The following is a 19588-nucleotide window of genomic DNA, read 5'->3' on the forward strand; positions in this document are numbered from 1 at the left end:
GGCTTTGTTCTGACCGCTCATTTGGTATGCCGTTTCTTTCAAGCAATTCTCCCGGTTAGCCCGCACTCGGCTCGCTCCCAGAGCCGTGTTAAAGTCTACTTCGCATTCACTCTCTTTTCTCAGCAGACTAAAAGAAAGTTTCATCTTGGGCTCCCTGAAACTTGCATCCTGCACCGCTGTTTGCTTTTTCACAAGAGTAGAGAAGAGCGCACCGTTCCCAGCAGCACTGCAGTACGGGGTCAATGCTTGGAGTGAACGGAGCAAGCTACTTTTTCAACTCCTATTGCTAAAAATCCATTTAATATGTAGTCCTCGTATAGAGGACATATCAGATATTAAACTGATAAGAACAGATACTACACTTGATCTTAGCCAAAAGGCCGAGAAGCGACAACTGTCCACTGGTTCACGTCCGAGGGCCCTTCCTGGCACAATGCGCACTTGTCCGCTAACACCCCTGTTCTTTTTATGGCCATAGGTGGCCAGAGTGTCACTTTGCACCTCCGCCCACCTGCTGCACTGAGCACTCTTCAGCCCTTTTAAATGGTATAACTTTGCACTCCCGCACGCTCCAGCAAGCACCATTCAAGCAACAACTTTGCACTCCAGCTTCGAACATCGGCACAGTCGCAACAAGTAAGGCGACTCTACTCAGAGAAGTCACTCTGCACAGTAACAAGATTTCTTTTGCACAGACAGAAAGGGCTTCACCCGCAAAGGTAAAGCCTGCCAAAAATAGAAACAACTCATTAGTGCTGCTCTCCACAGAAGTCTTTAGTAAAAGGTGAAAGACTTGTACGTTATGAAGAGAAACCAGAGTACGAGTATCCGTCACTGCGGGAGCAGGGCATCAGGCTAGTTGGCATAGCCACCTTCCCCATGGTGAGCTTTGCTTGGTTGAGACGCTTGCTCCCCCCCCCCCCCCCCCCCTTGCTCCTCGGCTGACCAAGTAGGAACAATCGGGCCCTATTCGATGGCTGCCTTGTCTTTTACTCTGTGCAAAAGACAAGGCAGCAACAAAAACACCACGGGAAAACCGTATTGAGGCTTTGTTCTGACCGCTCATTCGGTGTTAAGTTTCTTTCAAGCAATTCTCCCGGTTAGCCCGCACTCGGCTCGCTCCCAGAGCCGTGTTTGATAAGATCCGACCATTTTATTACGGGAGGATCAGTATGTATGGATTCTGATGTGACTGATAAACCCATTCGTATCTTAAGCATAATCTAATACATGAGACAACGCCCTGGCACACGATAAATAAAAAAAAGAGAGAGAGCGGTTTTGTGTCCCCACAGTCCATAATGTAGAAAAGAGAGAAAAAAGCCTTTCTGATTTGGTGTGTGTGCTCATAGTGCAGAGTGTAGAGAAAAGAAAGCCGTTTTGGTGTCACGGGTGTTGTGACTTACACACAAACATTTCTAAATTGAGAAAGGAAATTATTTTAGAGGAAGCACTAGAGTTTAGATCCCACATTTGTTGATAGGCATTCATTTATTTCTTCACTTCTGATAAAAATGATAAGACTGACCTAAAGAATTGGAGGCCCATCACACTTTTAAACTTTGACTGTAAACTTTTTAGCAAGGTTTTAACGACACGGATGTCCTCTGTTTTAGAGGAGGCAATTCACCCAGACCAGGCTTGTGCCATCTCAGAGAGACAACTCACCGACAGCCTCGTACTGATTCGAGACATCATTGATTACGCTAGAGACAGAAACACCCGGCTTGTCATCTTAAATTTAGACTTTGAAAAAGCTTTTGATCGGGTCTCGCATCAATATCTCTTTCAGGTGTTGCAGCCATCGAATAGGGCCCGATTGTTCCTACTTGGTGAGATTTGCTTGGTTGAGACGCTTGCTCCCCCCCCTTGCTCCTCGGCTGACCAAGTAGGAACAATCGGGCCCTATTCGATGGCTGCCTTGTCTTTTACTCTGTGCAAAAGACAAGGCAGCCACAAACACCACGGGAACACCGTATTGAGGCTTTGTTCTGACCACTCATTCGGTGTCGCGTTTCTTTCAAGCAATTCTCCCGGTTAGCCCACACTCGGCTCGCTCCCAGAGCAGAGTGTAGAGAAAAGAGAGAAAAGAAAGCCGTTTTGGTGTCACGGGTGTTGTGACTTACACACACACATTTCTGAATTGAGAAAGGAAATTATTTTAGAGGAAGCACTAGAGTTTAGATCCCACATTTGTTGATAGGCATTCATTTATTTCTTCACTTCTGATGAAGTTTCAACAATAAACAACAAACTTTGTATTATGAGAAAGAACCAGACTCATTCTTCAGGAATCCGAAAATAAGCTCTATTTTACGAGTTATGCACGAATTCGGATTCTCCTTTAAAACGAATTCCTTAACTCTAACCAAGTTAAGACTGCTTTGTCCTTCATATTTATTCATGTCTAATCAAGTTTCAACGATAAACAACGTTGTACTTTGTACTTCTTCAGCAATAAGTATCTCTCGACATATGACGAAATACAGATTTTGCTATAAAATTAATTCCTTCTATCAGCCTGACTTAAAACTGTTTGTCCTCCTTATTTATCCACTTCAAATCAAGTTTCAACAAATAAAAAAATGTTGTAGTTTGAGAAAAAAACAACTTAATCTTAAGCAATCAGTAGGGTAAGAAAGGGTAAGAAAAGGTGCAAATGCCAACCATACATCACTAAAGGTGGAGCGGAAGTATTCGGCTGCAAGTAGGTGCGAATGCCTGACAATGTATGATCAAAAGAGGGAGCGGAGGTTTTCGGCTGCAAGGTCTGAATGTCCAACCATAATTTGTAAAAACCGGGTAAGAAAAGGTTCGAATGCCCGAACATACACCATCAAAGGAGGGAGCGGAGGTGTTCCGCTGTAAGAAGGTGTGAATGTCCGACCATAGTTGGCAAAAAGCAGGTAAGAAAAGGTTAAAATACCCGATTGTACACAATCAATAGCGGGAGCAGAGTTGTTCCGCTACTAAAAGGTGTGAAAGTCCGACCATGGTTTGTAAAAAGCGGGTAAGAAAAGGTGCGAATGCCCGACAATGTATGATCAAAAGAGGGAGCGGAGGTTTTCGGCTGCAAGAAGGTCTGAATGTCCAACAATAATTTTGTAAAAACCGGGGAAGAAAAGGCTCGAAAGCCCGACTATACATCATCAAAAGCGGGAGCGGAGGTGTTCAGCTGCAAGAAGGTCTGAATGTCCATCAATAATTGCTAGAAAACATGAAAGAAAATTTTCGAATATCAAACCACACATCATCATAAGCGGGAGAGGAGGTGTTCAGCTGCAAGAAGGTGTGAATGTCCGACCATAGTTTGTAAAAAATGGGTAAGAAAAGGTGCGAATGCTCAACCATACATCATCAACAGCAGGAGTGGATGTGTTCGGCTAAAAGAAGGTTTGAATGTCCGACCATAGTTCGTAAAATGCGGGTAAGAAAAGGTTCGAATGCCCGAACATACACCATCAAAAGAGGGAGCGGAGGTGTTCCGCTGTAAGACGGTGTGAATGTCCAACAATAGTTGGTAAAAAGCGGGTAAGAAAAGGTTAAAATACCCGACTGTACACAATCAATAGCGGGAGCGGAGTTGTTCGGCTACAAGAAGGTGTGAAAGTCCGACCATGGTTTGTAAAAAGCGGGTAACAAAAGGTTCGAATGCCCGAATATATACCATCAAAAGCGGAAGCGGAGGTGTTCGGCTGCAAGATGGTGTGAACGTCCGACCAAAGTTTGTAAAAAGCAGTGAAGAAAAGTTTCGAATATCCAACCAAACATAATCAAAAGCGGGAGCAGAGCTGTTCGACTGCAAGTAGGTGTGAATGTCAGATTATAATTTGCAAAAAGCTGATGAGAAAGGGTGAGAATGCCCGACTATACACCATCAAATGCGGGAGCGGAAGTGTTCGGCTGTGAGTAGGTGTGAATGTCAAACCATAATTGCTGAAAAATGTGTTAGAAAAGACTAGAATGCCGGACCATACATCATCAAAAGCGGGAAAAGTGGTGTTTGGCTGCAAGTATGTGTGAATGTCCAGCCATAATTACTCACAAACCGGTAAGAAAAGGTAGTATTGCCAGACCATACATTATCAAAACAGGGAGCGGAGGTGGTTCAGCTGCAAGGTGTGAATGTCTGACTAAAGTTTATAAAAAGCGGGTAAGACAAGGTGCGAATGCCTGACAATGTATGATCAAATGAGGGAGCGGAGGTTTTCGGCTGCAAGGTCTGAATGTACAACCATAATTTGTAAAAACCGGGGAAGAAAAGGCTCGAAAGTCCGACTATACACCATCAAAAGCGGGAGCGAGGTGTTCGGCTGCAAGTAGGTGTGAATGTTCGACCATAATTTGTAAAAAGCGGGTAAGAAAAGGTTTGAATGCCCGACTATATATTAACAAAAGCAGGAGGAGAGGTCTTCGGATAAGAGTGGGTGAGAATTTCCAACCATAATCAATAAAATGCGGTGAAAAAAAAGGTGTGAATACCCCATAGAACACTAAAAGGTGGAGCAGAAGTGTTCGGCTGCAAGAAGGTGTGACTGTTCGACTAAAGTTTGTAAAAAGTGGGTAAGACAAGGTGCGAATGCCTGACAATGTATGATCAAAAGCGGGAGCGGAGGTGTTCATTGCAAGAAGGTCTACATGTCCATCAATAATTGCTAGAAAACATGAAAGAAACTTTTCGAAAATCAAACCGCACATGATCATAAGTGGGATAGGAGGTGTTCAGCTGCAAGGTGTGAATGTCCACCCATAATTCCTGAAAAATGGGCAAAAAAAAGGTGTGAATGCCCAACCATACATCATCAAAAGCAGGAGTGGAAGTGTTCAGCTACAAGAAGGTGTGAACGTCCAACCAAAATATGTAAAAAGAAGTTAAGAAAAGGTTCGAATATCCAGCCAAACATAATCAAAAGCGGGAGCAGAGCTGTTCGACTGCAAGTAGGTGTGAATGTCAGATCATAATTTGCAAAAAGCTGATGAGAAAGGGTGAGAATGCCCGACTATACATCATCAAATGCGGGAGCGGAGTTGTTCGGCTGTGAGTAGGTGTGAATCTCCGACCATAATTGCTGAAAAATGTGTTAGAAAAGGTAAAAATGCCGGTCCATACATCATCAAAAGCGAGAGAGGTTGTGTTCGGCTGCAAGTAGGTGTGAATGTCCAGCCATAATTACTCACAAACGGGTAAGAAAAGGTAGTATTGCCAGACCATATATGATCAAAACAGGGAGCGGAGGTGGTTCAGCTGCAAGAAGGTTTGAATGTCAAACTAAAGTTCAAATATATTAACAAAAGCGGGAGGAGAGGTCTTCGGATGAAAGTGGTTGAAAATTTCCAACCATAATGTATAAAATGCGGTGAAAAAAAAGGTGTGATAGAACACTAAAAGGTGGAGCGGAAGTGTTCGGCTGCAAGAAGGTGTGAATTTCCGACTATATTTGGTGAAAAGCAGGTGAAGCAAGGTCTGAATGCCCAACCTTACATCATCAAAAGCAAGATCAGAGTTGTTTGGCTGCAAGAAGGCCATAGTTTGCCAAAAGCGGGTAAGGTGCGAATGTCCGACTAAATATCAACAAAATTTGGGGCGGAGGTTTTCGGATGCAAGTGGGTGTGAATATCCCACCATACAAGTATGGTGGAGAGGAAGCTGTGAATAGCCGACCATAGTTTGGAAAAAGCGGGTAAGAAAAGGTTTGAATGCCCGAACATACACCATCAAAAGAGGGAGCGGAGGTGTTCCGCTGTACGAAGGTGTGAATGTCCGACCATACTTGGTAAAAAGCGGGTAAGAAAAGGTTAAAATACCCGACTGTACACAATCAATAGCGGGAGCGGATGTGTTCGGCTACAAGAAGGTGTGACAGTCTGACCATAGTTTGTAAAAAGCGGGTAAGAAAAGGTGCGAATGTCCGACAATGTATGATCAAAAGAGAGAGCGGAGGTTTTCGGATACACGAAGGTTTGAATGTCCTACCATAGTTTGTAAATAGCGGGTAAGAAAAGGTTTGAATGCCCGACTATACACCATAAAAAGCGGGAGCGGAGGTGTTCCGCTGTACGAAGGTGTGAATGTCCAACCATAGTTGGTAAAAAGCGGGTAAGAAAAGGTTAAAATACCCGACTGTACACAATCAATAGCGGGAGCGGAGTTGTTCGGCTACAAGAAGATGTGAAAGTCCGACCATGGTTTGTAAAAAGCAGTTAAGAAAAGGTTCGAATATCCAACCAAACATAATCAAAAGCGGGAGAGGAGCTGTTCGACTGCAAGTAGGTGTGAATGTCCAGCCATAATTACTCACAAACGGGTAAGAAAAGGTAGTATTGCCAGACCATATATGATCAAAACAGGGAGCGGAGGTGGTTCAGCTGCAAGAAGGTTTGAATGTCAAACTAAAGTTCAAATATATTAACAAAAGCGGGAGGAGAGGTCTTCGGATGAAAGTGGTTGAAAATTTCCAACCATAATGTATAAAATGCGGTGAAAAAAAAGGTGTGATAGAACACTAAAAGGTGGAGCGGAAGTGTTCGGCTGCAAGAAGGTGTGAATTTCCGACTATATTTGGTGAAAAGCAGGTGAAGCAAGGTCTGAATGCCCAACCTTACATCATCAAAAGCAAGATCAGAGTTGTTTGGCTGCAAGAAGGCCATAGTTTGCCAAAAGCGGGTAAGGTGCGAATGTCCGACTAAATATCAACAAAATTTGGGGCGGAGGTTTTCGGATGCAAGTGGGTGTGAATATCCCACCATACAAGTATGGTGGAGAGGAAGCTGTGAATAGCCGACCATAGTTTGGAAAAAGCGGGTAAGAAAAGGTTTGAATGCCCGAACATACACCATCAAAAGAGGGAGCGGAGGTGTTCCGCTGTACGAAGGTGTGAATGTCCGACCATACTTGGTAAAAAGCGGGTAAGAAAAGGTTAAAATACCCGACTGTACACAATCAATAGCGGGAGCGGATGTGTTCGGCTACAAGAAGGTGTGACAGTCTGACCATAGTTTGTAAAAAGCGGGTAAGAAAAGGTGCGAATGTCCGACAATGTATGATCAAAAGAGAGAGCGGAGGTTTTCGGATACACGAAGGTTTGAATGTCCTACCATAGTTTGTAAATAGCGGGTAAGAAAAGGTTTGAATGCCCGACTATACACCATAAAAAGCGGGAGCGGAGGTGTTCCGCTGTACGAAGGTGTGAATGTCCAACCATAGTTGGTAAAAAGCGGGTAAGAAAAGGTTAAAATACCCGACTGTACACAATCAATAGCGGGAGCGGAGTTGTTCGGCTACAAGAAGATGTGAAAGTCCGACCATGGTTTGTAAAAAGCAGTTAAGAAAAGGTTCGAATATCCAACCAAACATAATCAAAAGCGGGAGAGGAGCTGTTCGACTGCAAGTAGGTGTGAATGTCCAGCCATAATTACTCACAAACGGGGGAAGAAAAGGTAGTATTGCCAGACCATACATGATCAAAACAGGGAGCGGAGGTTCAGCTGCAAGGTGTGAATGTCTGACTATAGTTTGTAAAAAGCGGGTAAGACAAGGTGCGAATGCCCAACAATGTATGATCAAAAGAGAGAGCGGAGGTGTTCGGCTGCAAGGTCTGAATGTGCAACCATAATTTGTAAAAACCGGGTAAGAAAAAGCTCGAAAGCCCGACTATACATCATCAAAAGCGGGAGCGGAGGTGTCCAGCTGTGAGTAGGTGTGAATGTCCGACCATAATTGCTGAAAAATTTGTTAGAAAAGGTAAGAATACTGGACCATACATCATCAAAAGCGGGAGAGATGGTGTTCGGCTGCAAGAATGTGTGAAAGTCCGACAATGGTTTGTAAAAAGCGGGTAAAAAAAGGTTCGAATGCCCGAATATACATCATCAAAACCGGAAGCGGAGGTGTTCGGATGCAAGAAGGTGTGAACGTCCGACCAAAGTTTGTAAAAAGCAGTGAAAAGCGAGAAAAAGCATTTCGTGAGTTCTGCATGATTTGGGATTTTGCTTATAAAATGCATTACTTCACTCAAACTATGTTAAAACTGATTTGTCCTTCATATTTACCATGTCTAGAAATATTTAAACAAGAAAATAACGTTGTACTTTGCAGTAAAAGAAAGAGCAAATCTAAAGTTTCAGGAATCCGAGTATAAGCCTGCTTTCATGAGTTCTGCACGATTTCGGATTTTGCTATAAAATGAATTGCTTTGCTCAAACCAAGTTAAAACTGCTTTGTCCTTCCATATTCATCAATGTCTAGATCGACTTCAACAAAGAAAAACATTGGACTTTGCAGTAGAAGAAGTTGAAATCCATCTACACATTGATAAATATGAAGGACAAAGCAGTTCCCACTTGCCCATAAGAAAATAAGCTTATTCTCGAATTCCTGATCCTTCAGTGTTGCTCTTTCTTCTACTGCAAAATACAATGTTGTTCTTTGTTGAAGTCGATCTAGACATTGATAAATATGAAGGAAAAAGCAGTTTTAACTTGGTTTGAGTGAATGAATTCATTTTATACATAAAATCCGAAATCGTGCAGAACTCATGAAAATAAGCTTATTCTCGGATTCCTAAAACTTTTGATTGGCTCTTTCTTTTACTGCAAAGTACAACGTTGTTTTTTTGTTTAAATCTATCGAGACATTGATAAATATGAAGGTAAAAGCCGTTTTAACATAGTTTGAGTGAAGGAATTGATTTTATAGATAAAATCCCAAATCATGCAGAACTCCTCAAAAGGGGCGTATGGCTTAATCACAAGTGTGGCTCTTTCTCATTCAGGGTAGTATGAGGAAGTTTATGCTTGAGATATATGTAGAAATGGGTATATATGAAGGACAAAGCAGTGTTAACTTAGTTTGAGTGAAGGAATTCATTTTATACATAAAATCCCAAATCATGCAGAACGTATGAAAAGAAGCTTATTCTCGGATTCCTGATCCTTCAGTTTTGCTCTTTCTTCTACTGCAAAATACAATGTTGTTCTTTGTTGAAGTCGATCTAGACATTGATAAATATGAAGGAAAAGGCAGTTTTAACTTGGTTTGAGTGAATGAATTCATTGTATACATAAAATCCGAAATCGTGCAGAACTCATGAAAATAAGCTTATTCTCGGATTCCTAAAACTTTTGATTTGCTCTTTCTTTTATTGCAAAGTACAACGTTGTTTTTTTGTTTAAATCTATCGAGACATTGATAAATATGAAGGTAAAAGCCGTTTTAACATAGTTTGAGTGAAGGAATTAATTTTATAGATAAAATCCCAAATCATGCAGAACTCCTCAAAAGGGAGGTATGGCTTAATCACAAGTGTGACTCTTTCTCATTCAGGGTAATATGAGGAAGTTTATGCTTGAAATATATGTAGAAATGGGTACATATGAAGGACAAAGCAGTGTTAACTTAGTTTGCGTAAAGAAATTCATTTTATACATAAAACCCGAAATCGTGCAGAACTCATGAAAATAAGCTTATTCTCGGATTCCTAAAACTTTTGATTTGCACTTTCTTTTACTGCAAAGTACAACGTTGTTTTTTGTTGAAATCTATCTAGACATTGATAAATACCAGCCGAAACTCTGCTGCCGCTTTTGATAATTTATGGTTGGGCATTCTTACCTTTTCTTACCCGCTTTTTACAAATTATGATCTTACATTCACACCTACTTGCAGTCGAACACCTTCTCATCCACTTATGATCATGTGCGGTTGGGCTTTCGCACCTTTTCTTACCCATTTTTCAGTAATTATGGGTGGACATTCAGACCTTCTTGCAGCCGAAAACCTCCACTCCTCTTTTGATCATACATTGTCGGGCATTCACACCTTGTCTTACGCGCTTTTTACAAACTTTAGTCGGACATTCAAACCTTCTTGCAGCTGAACCACCTCCGCTCCCTGTTTTGATCATATATGGTCTGGCAATAGTACCTTTTCTTACCCGTTTGTGAGTAATTATGGCTGGACATTCACACCTTCTTGCAGCCGAACACAACCTCTCCCGCTTTTGATGATATATGGTCCGGCATTCTTACCTTTTCTAACACATTTTTCAGCAATTATGGTCGGACATTCACACCTACTCACAGACGAACACCTCCGCTCCCACATTTGATAGTGTATAGTCGGGCATTCTCACCCTTTCTCATCAGCTTTTTGCAAATTATGATCTAATATTCACACCTACTTGCAGTCGAACAGCTCTGCTCCCGCTTTTGATTATGTTTGGTTGGATATTCGAACATTTTCTTAATGCTTTTTACAAACTTTGGTCGGACGTTCACACCGTCTTGCAGCCGAACACCTCCGCTTCCGCTTTTGATGGTGTATAGTTGGGCATTCGCACCTTTTTTTTTACCCATTTTTCAGGTATTATGGGTGGACATTCACACCTTCTTGCAGCTGAACACCTCCTCTCCCACTTATGATCATGTGTGGTTTGATTTTCGAAAATTTTCTTTCATGTTTTCTAGCAATTATTGATGGACATTTAGACCTTCTTGCAGCTGAACACCACCTCTCCCGATTTTGATGATGTATGGACCGGCATTTTTACCTTTTCTAACACATTTTTCAGCAATTATGGTTGGAGATTCACACCTACTCACAGCCGAATAACTCCGCTACCGCATTTGATGGTGTATAGTCGGGCATTCTCACCCTTTCTCATCAGCTTTTTGCAAATTATGATCTGACATTCACACCTACTTCCAGTTGAACAGCTCTGCTCCCGCTTTTGATTATGTTTGGTTAGATATTCGAACCTTATCTTAACTGCTTTTTACAAACTTTGGTTGGACGTTCACAATATCTTGCAGCCGAACACCTCCGCTTCCGCTTTTGATGGTGTATATTCGGGCATACGAACCTTTTCTTACCCGCTTTTTACAAACCAAGGTCGGACATTCACACCTTCTCTTAGCTGAACAACTCCGCTCCCTCTTTTGATTGTGTACAGTCGGGTAATTTAACCTTTTCTTACCCGCTTTTTACCATCTATGGTCGGACATTCACACCGTCTTACAGCGGAACACCTCCACTCCCTCTTTTGATGATGTATGGTTAGGCATTCGCACCTTTTCTTACCCATTTTTCAGTAATTATGTGTAGACATTCACACCTTCTTGCAGCTGAACACCTCCTCTCCCGCTTATGATCATGTGCAGTTTGATATTCGAAAATTTTCTTTCATGTTTTCTAGCAATTATTGATGGACATTCAGACCGTCTTGCAGCTGAACACCTCCGCTCCCACTTTTGATCATACATTGTCGGGCATTCGCACCTTTTCTTACCCGCTTTTTACAAACCATGGTCGGAGTTTCACAACTTTTAGTAGCCGAACAACTCCGCTCCCGCTATTGATTGTGTACAGTCGGGTATTTTAACCTTTTCTTACCCGCTTTTTACCAACTATGGTTGGACATTCACACCTTCTTACAGCAGAACACCTCCGCTCCCTGTTTTGATTATGTATGGTTTGACATTCGCATCTTCTCTCACCCGCCTTTTACTATGGTCGGCCATTCACAGCTTCCTCTCCACCATACTTGTATGGTGGGATATTCACACCCACCTGCATCCGAAGACCTCCGCCCCCACTTTTGTTGATATTTAGTCGGTCATTCGCACCTTACCCGCTTTTGGCAAACTATGGCCTTCTTGCAGCCCAACACCTCTTATCTCGCTTTTGATGATGTAAGGTTAGGCATTCAGACCTTGCTTCACCTGCTTTTCACCAAATATAGTCGGACATTCACACCCACTTGCATCCGAAGACCTCCGCCCCAAATTTTGTTGATATTTAGTCGGACATTCGCACCTTACCCGCTTTTGTCAAACTATGGCCTTCTTGCAGCCAAACACCTCTGATCTCGCTTTTGATGATGTAAGGTTGGGCATTCAGACCTTGCTTCACCTGCTTTTCACCAAATATAGTCGGACATTCACACCTTCTTGCAGCCGAACACTTCCGCTCCACCTTTTAGTGTTCTATCACACCTTTTTTTCACCGCATTTTATACATTATGGTTGGAAATTTTCAACCACTCTCATCCGAAGACCTCTCCTCCCGCTTTTGTTAATATATTTGAACTTTAGTCGGACATTCAAACCTTCTTGCAGCTGAACCACCTCCGCTCCCTGTTTTGATCATATATGGTCAGGCAATACTACCTTTTCTTACCCGTTTGTGAGTAATTATGGCTGGACATTCACACCTACTTGCAGCCGAACACAACCTCTCTCGCTTTTGATGATGTATGGACCGGCATTCTTACCTTTTCTAACACATTTTTCAGCAATTATGGTCGGAGATTCACACCTACTCACAGCTGAACAACTCCGCTCCCGCATTTGATGGTGTATAGTCGGGCATTCTCACCCTTTCTCATCAGCTTTTTGCAAATTATGATCTGACATTCACACCTACTTGCAGTTGAACAGCTCTGCTCCCGCTTTTGATTATGTATGGTTGGATATTCGAACCTTTTCTTAACTGCTTTTTACAAACTTTGGTTGGACGTTCACACCTTCTTGTAGCCGAACACATGCACTCCTGCTTTTGATGATGTATGGTTGGGCATTCGCACCTTTTTTTTTACCCATTTTTCAGGTATTATGGGTGGACATTCACACCTTCTTGCAGCTGAACACCTCCTCTCCCACTTATGATCATGTGTGGTTTGATTTTCGAAAATTTTCTTTCATGTTTTCTAGCAATTATTGATGGACATGTAGACCTTCTTGCAGCTGAACACCACCTCTCCCGATTTTGATTATGTATGGACCGGCATTTTTACCTTTTCTAACACATTTTTCAGCAATTATGGTTGGAGATTCACACCTACTCACAGCCGAACAACTCCGCTACCGCATTTGATGGTGTATAGTCGGGCATTCTCACCCTTTCTCATCAGCTTTTTGCAAATTATGATCTGACATTCACACCTACTTGCAGTCGAACAGCTCTGCTCCCGCTCTTGATTATGTTTGGTTGGATATTCGAACCTTTTCTTAACTGCTTTTTACAAACTTTGGTCGGACGTTCACAATATCTTGCAGCCGAACACCTCCGCTTCCGCTTTTGATGGTGTATATTCGGGCATACGAACCTTTTCTTACCCGCTTTTTACAAACCAAGGTCGGACTTTCACACCTTCTCTTAGCTGAACAACTCCGCTCCCTCTTTTGATTGTGTACAGTCGGGTAATTTAACCTTTTCTTACCCGCTTTTTACCATCTATGGTCGGACATTCACACCGTCTTACAACGGAACACCTCCGCTCCCTCTTTTGATGATGTATGGTTAGGCATTCGCACCTTTTCTTACCCATTTTTCAGTAATTATGGGTAGACATTCACACCTTCTTGCAGGTGAACACCTCCTCTCCCGCTTATGATCATGTGCAGTTTGATATTCGAAAATTTTCTTTCATGTTTTCTAGCAATTATTGATGGACATTCAGACCGTCTTGCAGCTGAACACCTCCGCTCCCACTTTTGATGGTGTATAGTCGGGCTTTCGAGCCTTTTCTTCCCCGGTTTTTACAAATTATGGTTGGACATTCAGACCTTCTTGCAGCCGAAAACCTCTACTCCCTCTTTTGATCATACATTGTCGGGCATTCGCACCTTTTCTTACCCGCTTTTTACAAACCATGGTCGGACTTTCACACCTTTTAGTAGCCGAACAACTCCGCTCCCGCTATTGATTGTGTACAGTCGGGTATTTTAACCTTTTCTTACCCGCTTTTTACCAACTATGGTTGGACATTCACACCTTCTTACAGCAGAACACCTCCGCTCCCTGTTTTGATTATGTATGGTTTGACATTCGCACCTTCTCTCACCCGCCTTTTACTATGGTCGGCCATTCACAGCTTCCTCTCCACCATACTTGTATGGTGGGATATTCACACCCACCTGCATCCGAAGACCTCCGCCCCCACTTTTTTTGATATTTAGTTGGTCATTCGCACCTTACCCGCTTTTGGCAAACTATGGCCTTCTTGCAGCCCAACACCTCTGATCTCGCTTTTGATGATTTAAGGTTGGGCATTCAGACCTTGCTTCACCTGCTTTTCACCAAATATAGTCGGACATTCACACCCACTTGCATCCGAAAACCTCCGCCCCCACTTTTGTTGATATTTAGTCGGACATTCGCACCTTACCCGCTTTTGGCAAACTATGGCCTTCTTGCAGCCAAACAACTCTGATCTCGCTTTTGATGATGTAAGGTTGGGCATTCAGACCTTGCTTCACCTGCTTTTCACCAAATATAGTCGGACATTCACACCTTCTTGCAGCCGAACACTTCTGCTCCACCTTTTAGTGTTCTATCACACCTTTTTTTTCACCGCATTTTATACATTATGGTTGGAAATTTTCAACCACTTTCATCCGAAGACCTCTCCTCCCGCTTTTGTTAATATATTTGAACTTTAGTTTGACATTCAAACCTTCTTGCAGCTGAACCACCTCCGCTCCCTGTTTTGATCATATATGGTCTGGCAATACTACCTTTTCTTACCCGTTTGTGAGTAATTATGGCTGGACATTCACACCTACTTGCAGCCGAACACAACCTCTCTCGCTTTTGATGATGCATGGACCGGCATTTTTACCTTTTCTAACACATTTTTCAGCAATTATGGTCGGAGATTCACACCTACTCACAGCCGAACAACTCCGCTCCCGCATTTGATGATGTATAGTCGGGCATTCTCACCCTTTCTCATCAGCTTTTTGCAAATTATGATCTGACATTCACACCTTCTTGCAGCCGAACACTTCTGCTCCACCTTTTAGTGTTCTATCACACCTTTTTTTTCACCGCATTTTATACATTATGGTTGGAAATTTTCAACCACTTTCATCCGAAGACCTCTCCTCCCGCTTTTGTTAATATATTTGAACTTTAGTTTGACATTCAAACCTTCTTGCAGCTGAACCACCTCCGCTCCCTGTTTTGATCATATATGGTCTGGCAATACTACCTTTTCTTACCCGTTTGTGAGTAATTATGGCTGGACATTCACACCTACTTACAGCCGAACACAACCTCTCTCGCTTTTGATGATGTATGGACCGGCATTTTTACCTTTTCTAACACATTTTTCAGCAATTATGGTCGGAGATTCACACCTACTCACAGCCGAACAACTCCGCTCCCGCATTTGATGATGTATAGTCGGGCATTCTCACCCTTTCTCATCAGCTTTTTGCAAATTATGATCTGACATTCACACCTACTTGCAGTCGAACAGCTCTGCTCCCGCTCTTGATTATGTTTGGTTGGATATTCGAACCTTTTCTTAACTGCTTTTTACAAACTTTGGTTGGACGTTCACACCTTCTTGTAGCCGAACACATGCACTCCTGCTTTTGATGATGTATGGTTGGGCATTCGCACCTTTTTTTTTACCCATTTTTCAGGTATTTTGGTTGGACGTTCACACCTTCTTGTAGCCGAACACTTCCACTCCTGCTTTTGATGATGTATGGTTGGGCATTCACACCTTTTTTTTGCCCATTTTTCAGGAATTATGGGTGGACATTCACACCTTGCAGCTGAACACCTCCTATCCCACTTATGATCATGTGCGGTTTGATTTTCGAAAAGTTTCTTTCATGTTTTCTAGCAATTATTGATGGACATGTAGACCTTCTTGCAGCTGAACACCTCCGCTCCCGCTTTTGATCATACATTGTCAGGCATTCGCACCTTGTCTTACCCACTTTTTACAAACTTTAGTCGAACAGTCACACCTTTTTGCAGCCGAACACCACCTCTACCGCTTTTGATGATGTATGGTCCAGCATTCTTACCTTTTCTAACACATTCAACAGCAATTATGGTCGGACATTCACACCTACTCAGAGCCGAACACCTCCGCTCCCGCATTTGATGGTCTATAGTCGGGCATTCTACAGCGGAAAAGACTCATTCTTATGTTTGGTTAGATATTCGAACCTTTTCTTAACTGCTTTTTACAAACTTTGGTCGGACGTTCACAATATCTTGCAGCCGAACACCTCCGCTTCCGCTTTTGATGGTGTATATTCGGGCATACGAACCTTTTCTCACCCGCTTTTTACAAACCAAGGTCGGACTTTCACACCTTCTCTTAGCTGAACAACTCCGCTCCCTCTTTTGATTGTGTACAGTCGGGTAATTTAACCTTTTCTTACCCGCTTTTTACCATCTATGGTCGGACATTCACACCGTCTTACAGCGGAACACCTCCGCTCCCTCTTTTGATGATGTATGGTTAGGCATTCGCACCTTTTCTTACCCATTTTTCAGTAATTATGGGTAGACATTCACACCTTCTTGCAGCTGAACACCTCCTCTCCCACTTATGATCATGTGCGGTTGGATATTCGAAATTTTTTTTTCATGTTTTCTGGCAATTATTGATGGACAATCAGACCTTCTTGCAGCTGAACACCTCCGCTCCCGCTTTTGATGGTGTATAGTTGGGCTTCCGAGCCTTTTCTTCCCCGGTTTTTACAAATTATGGTTGGACATTTAGACCTTCTTGCAGCCGAAAACCTCCGTTCCCTCTTTTGATCATACATTGTCGGGCATTCGCACCTTTTCTTACCCGCTTTTTACAAACCATGGTCGGACTTTCACACCTTCTTGTAGCCGAACAACTCCGCTCCCGCTATTGATTGTGTACAGTCGGCTATTTTAACCTTTTCTTACCCGCTTTTTACCAACTATTGTTGGACATTCACACCGTCTTACAGCGGAACACCTCCGCTCCCTCTTTTGATGGTGTATGTTCGGGCACTCGAACCTTTTCTTACCCGCTTTTTACAAACTATGGTCAGACATTCAAACCTTCTTTTAGCCGAACACATCCACTCCTGCTTTTGATGATGGGTATTCAAACCTACTTGTTGCCCGCTTTTCATTAATTATGGGTGGACATACACACCTTGTCGCAGCCAAACACCTCCGCTCCCTGTTTTGATCATGTATGATTGGACATTCGCACCTTTTCTCACCCGCTTTTTACTATGGTCGGCCATTCACAGCTTCCTCTCCACCATACTTGTATGGTGGGATATTCACACCCACTTGCATCCGAAGACCTCCGCCCCCACTTTTGTTGATATTTAGTCGGTCATTCGCAGCTTACCCGCTTTTGGCAAACTATGGCCTTCTTGCAGCCAAACACCTCTGATCTCGTTTTTGATGATGTAAGGTTGGGCATTCAGACCTTGCTTCACCTGCTTTTCACCAAATATAGTCGAACAGTCACACCTTCTTGCAGCCGAACACTTCTGCTCCACCTTTTAGTGTTCTATGGGGTATTCACACCTTTTTTTTCACCGCATTTTATTGATTATGGTTGGAAATTCTCACCCACTCTTATCCGAAGACCTCTCCTCCTGCTTTTGTTAATATATAGTCGAGCATTCAAACCTTTTCTTACCCGCTTTTTACAAATTATGGTCGAACATTCACACCTACTTGCAGCCGAACACCTCCGCTCCCGCTTTTGATGGTGTATAGTCGGGCTTTCGAGCCTTTTCTTCCCCGGTTTTTACAAATTATGGTTGTACATTCAGACCTTGCAGCCGAAAACCTCCGCTCCCTCATTTGATCATACATTGTCAGGCATTCGCACCTTGTCTTACCCGCTTTTTATAAACTTTAGTCAGACATTCACACCTTGCAGCTGAACCACCTCCGCTCCCTGTTTTGATAATGTATGGTATGGCAATACTACCTTTTCTTACCGGTTTGTGAGTAATTATGGCTGGATATTCACACCTACTTGCAGCCGAACACCACTTTTCCCGCTTTTGATGATGTATGGTCCGGCATTCTAGTCTTTTCTAACACATTTTTCAGCAATTATGGTTTGACATTCACACCTACTCACAGCCGAACACTTCCGCTTCCGCATTTGATGGTGTATAGTCGGGCATTCTCACCCTTTCTCATCAGCTTTTTGCCAATTATGATCTGACATTCACACCTACTTGCAGTCGAACAGCTCTGCTCCCGCTTTTGATTATGTTTGGTTGGATATTCGAAACTTTTCTTCACTGCTTTTTACAAACTTTGGTCGGACGTTCACACCTTCTTGCAGCCGAACACCTCCGCTTCCGCTTTTGATGGTATATATTCGGGCATTCGAACCTTTTCTTACCCGCTTTTTACAAACCATGGTCGGACTTTCACACCTTCTTGTAGCCGAACAACTCCGCTCCCGCTATTGATTGTGTACAGTCGGGTATTTTAACCTTTTCTTACGCGCTTTTTACCAACTATTGTTGGACATTCACACCGTCTTACAGCGGAACACCTCCGCTCCCTCTTTTGATGGTGTTTGTTCGGGCATTCGAACCTTTTCTTACCCGCATTTTACGAACTATGGTCGGACATTCAAACCTTCTTTTAGCCGAACACATTCACTCCTGCTTTTGATGATGTATGGTTGAGCATTCGCACCTTTTCTTACCCATTTTTTACAAACTATGGTCGGACATTCACACCTTCTTGCAGCTGAACACCTCCTCTCCCGCTTATGATCATGTGCAGTTTGATATTCGAAAATTTTCTTTCATGTTTTCTAGCAATTATTGATGGACATTCAGACCGTCTTGCAGCTGAACACCTCCGCTCCCACTTTTGATGGTGTATAGTCGGGCTTTCGAGCCTTTTCTTCCCCGGTTTTTACAAATTATGGTTGGACATTCAGACCTTCTTGCAGCCGAAAACCTCCACTCCCTCTTTTGATCATACATTGTCGGGCATTCGCACCTTTTCTTACCCGCTTTTTACAAACCATGGTCGGACTTTCACTCCTTTTAGTAGCCGAACAACTCCGCTCCCGCTATTGATTGTGTACAGTCGGGTATTTTAACCTTTTCTTACCCGCTTTTTACCAACTATGGTTGGACATTCACACCTTCTTACAGCAGAACACCTCCGCTCCCTGTTTTGATTATGTATGGTTTGACATTCGCACCTTCTCTCACCCGCCTTTTACTATGGTCGGCCATTCACAGCTTCCTCTCCACCATACTTGTATGGTGGGATATTCACACCCACTTGCATCCGAAGACCTCCGCCCCCACTTTTGTTGATATTTAGTCGGTCATTCGCACCTTACCCGCTTTTGGCAAACTATGGCCTTCTTGCAGCCAAACACCTCTGATCTCGCTTTTGATGATGTAAGGTTGGGCATTCAGACCTTGCTTCACCTGCTTTTCACCAAATATAGTCGGACATTCACACCTTCTTGCAGCCGAACACTTCCGCTTTTAGTGTTCTATGAGGCATTCACATATTTTTTTTCACCGTATTTTATAGATTATGGTTGGAAATTCTCACCCACTCTCATCCGAAGACCTCTCCTCCCGCTTTTGTTAATATATAGTCGGGCATTCGAACCTTTTCTTACCCGCTTTTTACAAATTATGGTCGAACATTCACACCTACTTGCAGCTGAATACTTCCGCTCCACCTTTTAGTTATGTATGGTTGGCATTTGCACCTCTTTTTATACTGATTGCTGAAGATTAAGTTGTTCTTTCTCAAACTACAAATTTTTTTTAATTGTTGAAACTT

At 42.8% G+C, this 19588-nt stretch overlaps 2 non-coding genes across 2 annotated transcripts; both read right to left on the reverse strand.

The window, feature by feature from the left end:
* Positions 1–201: 201 nt before the first annotated feature.
* LOC140286274 (U2 spliceosomal RNA) lies at positions 202–392 on the reverse strand. Its single transcript, XR_011911123.1, has one exon. It is a non-coding gene; the product is annotated as a U2 spliceosomal RNA (small nuclear RNA).
* A 316-nt stretch (positions 393–708) lies between these two features.
* Positions 709–822, reverse strand: LOC140286267 (U5 spliceosomal RNA). The gene has a single exon (XR_011911116.1). It is a non-coding gene; the product is annotated as a U5 spliceosomal RNA (small nuclear RNA).
* Between the last annotated feature and the right edge of the window lie 18766 nt (positions 823–19588).

This window comes from Leuresthes tenuis, unplaced genomic scaffold, assembly GCF_036924035.1.
Source record: "Leuresthes tenuis unplaced genomic scaffold, fLeuTen1.0.hap1 SCAF_80, whole genome shotgun sequence".
NCBI lineage: Eukaryota > Metazoa > Chordata > Actinopteri > Atheriniformes > Atherinopsidae > Leuresthes > Leuresthes tenuis.